Below are 6,000 nucleotides of genomic sequence, written 5' to 3' on the forward strand. Positions count from 1 at the left end.
TTAGATGTAGAATCAAGCCCCATTTGTGCCCGAGCGATTTCAAGAGACATTTTGATGATTGAGTGCAGAAAGGGTTCAAGTCCCATTTGTTTGGGCAGCAGCAGCGCCGGCGCGCGTGAATATTTTTTTTTTCAAAACTGTGCTAAAAATTGTGTCTTGGGGTTTCCTTTCAATGTCCTTAAGCATGTTTACCAAAAATTTTGGATTTCCGAATAAATCAGTTTTTGGTAATTCTTGAAAACTGCGAAAATGGACTTAGCCCCTTTCTGTTCTCATCAATTCAAATATACTAGTCATTTTTTCAAAATTTGTCATTTTTCAGCATATTTGAACACAGCTCAAGCTTGATGTAATTGGGCTGCAAAGCTCAATTTTGCATGGATATCAAGTTTGTGCTGGAGAAGTGCCTTTTGATATTTTGGGTCAGTTTTGAAAATTTTTGGAGCCCAAAATGGGGGGGGGGGATATAACTCCGGTGCGTTCGCGTTTGGAACCGTGGGAGGGCAGGGTGGCAACGCTACCGCGTCGCCTGATAATGATGATTGGACTATCTAGGTTCACATTATTTTTAAAGGACTGAAAATTGTTTTGAAAGCTGGAAGACAACAGAAATTAGAGTTAGTATGACATTAAGACATTTCAAAATGCAAAAATGTGAAAACAGTTTAACCTCTAAGCTTTTCTCACTCTGGGATTTTTCTAGTATGTATTTGAAGTGAAATAACGTGGATGACTTTGGACACACGATTTGAAAAATCACCATCGAGCATTACATTGGCAATCAAAAAACTCAAGTTTGGATACGATATCTTTATTCGGTAGGACTGGTATAAGTACATACCTAGGTATTTTCTTTCAAATAATTACTTAATTTTGTATTATGTATTACTGGCACGAATTTCATTATTATTAATTAGTAGTGATGGCGAAACTTATCAAATAGCTAATTAAAATAGCAAAAAAATATCAATGAATACTATTCAAAAATAAAAACAAGATTTAAACATTTCAAAAAATTGGATAATGATTTTCAAGTGCAATGCCACATTCGTTCGTGTTGCGCTGTATTTTTACATACCCTCCCATTCCCCATTCAGTACCCCATTGATTCTTACACAACCAGTAATCTATTCCATCTTCTGTACCATAGCCAACTATAAGGAACGCGTGATTAATATTATACACCGTATTATGGCAAGTTGTGCTCGAATAAATGCCTAAATCCGAAACAATCCGCATAAAAAGATTTGATTAGGTTTTAGGGAATAGTAGGTACTAGGTACCTATACCTACAAGTAGCTACGCTGATTACCTGAACTGTAGAGTAAAAAGTCATCCTCAGCGTCGAAGGTACAAGTGCAAGGTCCAATTAGACCAACAATATCTCTTAATAGTTTTTCATCTTTCTGAGCTATTGTTTTGAAATTTTTAATAGCAACCACTTTTTTATCTGCTTTGGATTGACATTTGCCTTCCTGAAAATTTAATTGCCTGTTTGCTGAGACTTCAACGAATTTATTGTTTACTCGTAACTGATTTCCTTACCTTCGCTGTGTAAGCATAAGATCCATCAGCTTCTACTCCTCTATTGTCGATCACATATTGCAATGCCATTACTTCGCAACCACTTTTACAAGAGTTGATACCATATTTATGCTGGTCCATGCAGTCCAAAAGTTGTTGGACACTGAGTGATATTAGTTTTTTTTCTGGACCATGTATATAGTAGTGCGACTCAATGGAGCCAAGCTGTAGATTCGAAGGAAAATAACAGTGAGAACATTTTCTGAGTCAATTTTACAATGAATAATCTAACATAATACTGCGAAGAGCATGAATATGAAATGACGATTCCTAAAATCTTTGCAATATCTTGGTGATTAAGTTTTCAACCTACCGCGCTAAAAGCCCAACAACAGCCGCAAGCTGTTTGTCCAAGGATTTGTTTTTTTACACTGGTTACTGCCCCTTCCTTGTGCCAGTCCTTACTTTTTGGAGCTTTGCCCAAATTGGGAGGTACCGTTTTTATCACGTGTGCGTCGTAATTTGGAAAACGGTCAGCACAACCAGTGGAATCAGTCGATACTGCAAGTATCTGCTTCAACTCTTCCTTGGTCTGAACATGAAACCGTTTATTGTACTTATTAATTTCTTTCTTCTTTCAATGAAGAATGATTTTCCTATTTTGAGTAACAATATATCCTACGTACCATGTCACTAAAATGATTTAATGCCATTTTGAATTTCGATTGGCCATTTTTATATTTCTCGTTGTTCTCAGCTACTTTCTTCTCATTTTCCAAAAATATATTCATTTTTTGCTGCTCAATCTCCGTTGTTTCGTACTGTTTGTTGTATTGAATCTTTAACATGCGGATAATAAGTAGGTACCTACTTATGGTAGGCTACTAAACTATGATCTTTTTCAGGGATATGGGATCACTCATCCTGTAGGTGAGTAATTCCATTCTTGCCCATAGATCCAGTAAAAATTATCAGTACCTATAAATTTTTTCTAGTACCTTTGTGGGGGGGGGGGGTTCCTCCAAAATTTAACAGTAATACGTACATTGTAGTATTGGAATAAAACTTACCTTATAAGAATTCCATGAGCTCGGCTCTGATGTTAGCACAATTTTTAAATTAATGAATAATGTAAATAATATCAAAGGTAGCATTTTTATATTGATTTCACTTAGATTTTAAAAGTTGAACGAAATTATTTGAAAATCATCAGTATCTGTTCATCAGATCATTAACAATGAAATGAACACACCATTGGAAATTTTGTCATTTTACATATTTTCTAGACCCTATGGTCAATGCCAAATTGTGAGAATTGATGCGCAATCGACGTCGGTGTGATGATTTAAAACACACCATGGTGAAAAAAAAACGGTAATTTAGTACGCACAGTTTACACTTAAATTGACATTTTATACGCTTTCTGCGATACAAAATTCGCAAAAAATGTTGAAAAAAATTGTCGATAGCATATAAATCTAGAGATAATTGTTATTCCATTCCATTCTATCTGTCACATTCCACTAACTGTCCCTGGTTAGTTTACATGACATCAACATGAAACACTTGGTGTAGCTGGGTAGGCAGTAGGCACCTACCTACTCTCATCAAACAGAAATTACAGTGTTTTCAATAATTATATTTTAATTTTGATATTCATTCAACGGAACCACTTGAGTGATGACCTGTATCTACTTTCAACGAATCAAACGATGGAACTTTTTGACGTGGAATCTATATCATTGAAACAAAACTTGGATAGGTCGAAAGAACGCTTCAACAATTCTCAATCGGCCAATTTTCGACTACTGGAGTTCATTTTTCGATTTCTGGTGAATTTTTTGAGTTTTTGTCCTACATGTATAATGCTCTCGTAGCTTATAGGATCGATAGGGAACGATTTCGAATCATTTTGAGTGATTCTGAAGCCTCCAAAAGATTTTCAAATTTCCTTAAAATTTTATTCATCATCAACAAGATGGAAAGCTAAAATTTACTTTGGGTTGGTAGTGGATTGAAAAATTGTTTCAAGCCACTCTGAAACGTCCAGTCGAATTTTGGAAGTTCTTGATTTTCAAATGGTGTCATTAAAAGCTATTCGACGGAAAACTGATTTTTCTTCAATCAAGTAAGTAAACGAAATAAAAACAAAAGTGAAACGAAGTAATGCAAACAAATAATTTTCAACCATGACTGATGAAACAAATATATTTTTAATGTTCTATCAATCGATTGCCGATCATGACCGATTTTTGCTATTTCTGATCCGGAAGTCTGTTTTTGAGGCTGAAATCTAGATTATATAAAACGTGATATGTACAAAAAAGGACTTTTCAGTGAAATATCTGTGCCTTCCACTTAAATGTTTCAAATAATTGGATAATAACTTGCAAGTGCGATACTACATTCGTTTGTATTACGTCGTATTCTTGCATAACCTTCCTCTCCCCATTCATTGCTCCATTGATTTTTACATAGGTAACCAATAATCCATTCCATCTTCTGAACCATAGCCTACTATTAGTAACTCATGAGTAATCCATTCGGGCGTTTTCTTACAAGCTGCGCTGGTATAAATGCCTTTAAATTTCAGCACAAAAATTCATAATAGGTATTAATATTATTTTAATAACTGATTATTTATGTAGGTGTAACTAGTAGAGTTGCGAATTTAAATCGCTACCTGAGCTACAAAATTGAAAATCGTCGACGACTTGAAAGCTACAAGTGCATGGTCCAATCAGACCAACGATCTCGTTGAGTAAATTTTCATCTCCGGCCACTGGTGTTTTGAAATCTTTGATAGTGACTACTTTTCTTTCGGGTTTGTATTTGCATGTATCTGCCTAAGAATTCATATTATTTATATTTGCTCAAGTGTCAGAAGATCAAGTACCGACCACATAGTATGTATCCTTAATATTTGCAATTTTCTACCTTCTTCGCTGTATACATGTAGGATTCATCTGCTTCTATTCCTCCATTGTCGATGACATATTGAAGTGCACTCGATACACAACCCCCTTTGCAATCATTCGATCCATATTTTTCTTTCCCTATACAATCTAAAATTTGTTGAGGACTAAGCGACACAAGTTTTTTTTCTGGTCCATACGAAAAATATTGGGACTCTATTGCTGCAACCTGTAAATTCGTGGAAAAAAATCATACGAGCGCTGATTTTACTGAGGGTGACTCAGGCTAAAATTGTAACACTTTATTTATTTATTTTTTACTTACAGCGGCAAAATCCCAGCAAGTGCCACATTTCGAGCCCTGATACTTCACACTGGTTACAGCCCCTTCTTCAACCCAGTTTTTTTCTTTTGGGGCTTTGCCAAGATTGGCTGGTAACACTTTGATCAGATGAGATGCGTAATTCGTACTCGTAAAACGTTTCGCACATGCAGGGTGGTCCTTCGACATCAAGTGCTGAGATGTGTGTGTCTGTTGAAACTCCTCAGCAGTCTGAAATGAAAACCTAAATTGAATGATTTTTTCTCAATAAAGAATGAAATCCTTTTTTTTTTTTGAACAACAATACAGGTCATCTGCCTACCATATCACTGAACTGGTTTACTGCCATTTTAAATTTCACTTCACCGTTATTGTATTTTTCATTGTGCTGAGCTATTTTATTCTCATTTGTTATAAAAACGGTCATTTTTTGTTCTTCTAGTGCCGCAGTTTCGTACTGTTTGCTGAATTGAGTCTGTATAACGAAGAATAGGTATCAAATGGAGTTGAAAAAAACGTCTTGTAATTCTGCTAGGTTGGCTACTAAATTATGAAATTTATGAGGATGAAAAAGTCACTCACTTTGTAATCATTCCATTTCTGAACATTCAGTTCGTTGAATTCAGTGGCGCTAACAAATTCTCCATAATTAGTCAATAAGGTTATACTTTAGAATAAAATTAAAATTTTCATGATTTGTAACAATGCGAAATTTTTCAAATGCTCACTGATGATACTTACTGATACTGATGAAGTGATAATCTAATAATTTCTCTTGTCTATATATAATTTTAGTTCTATGCGCAGGTGTGTTGTGAACGTACACAATAAATCAGAGTTTCCATAAATAGGTACCTATATCGCTTTTTCAAGTGTTTATGCTTAATCGATTTACCTACCTGGAGTAAATAAGCATCAAAAATATCCATGTGAACATAAACGTGAGATGATTTAAAATCACTTTATTTACCATTGAATAATAGTTTACTCGGTAATTTTCCTGCTACTTCAGCTGATTAAACATAGAAAACAGTAGGTAGGTACTAGGTAGGTAGGTAGGTACCTAACCAACCTTATTACTGATTGAATTTTTCAGCTGAAATAAAAGATGCCTCGGTTGATGATATTACATATACACTGAGAGAACTAAAAAGTGCATTCAACTACAGAGTGGGCCAAAAGTCAGGACACCGATTTTCACGTTTTAGTTTTTCTTTGAAAAATCAAAAACTAAGCATC

The sequence above is a fragment of the Planococcus citri genome, chromosome 4, assembly GCF_950023065.1.
Source record: "Planococcus citri chromosome 4, ihPlaCitr1.1, whole genome shotgun sequence".
Taxonomy (NCBI): Eukaryota; Metazoa; Arthropoda; class Insecta; order Hemiptera; family Pseudococcidae; genus Planococcus; species Planococcus citri.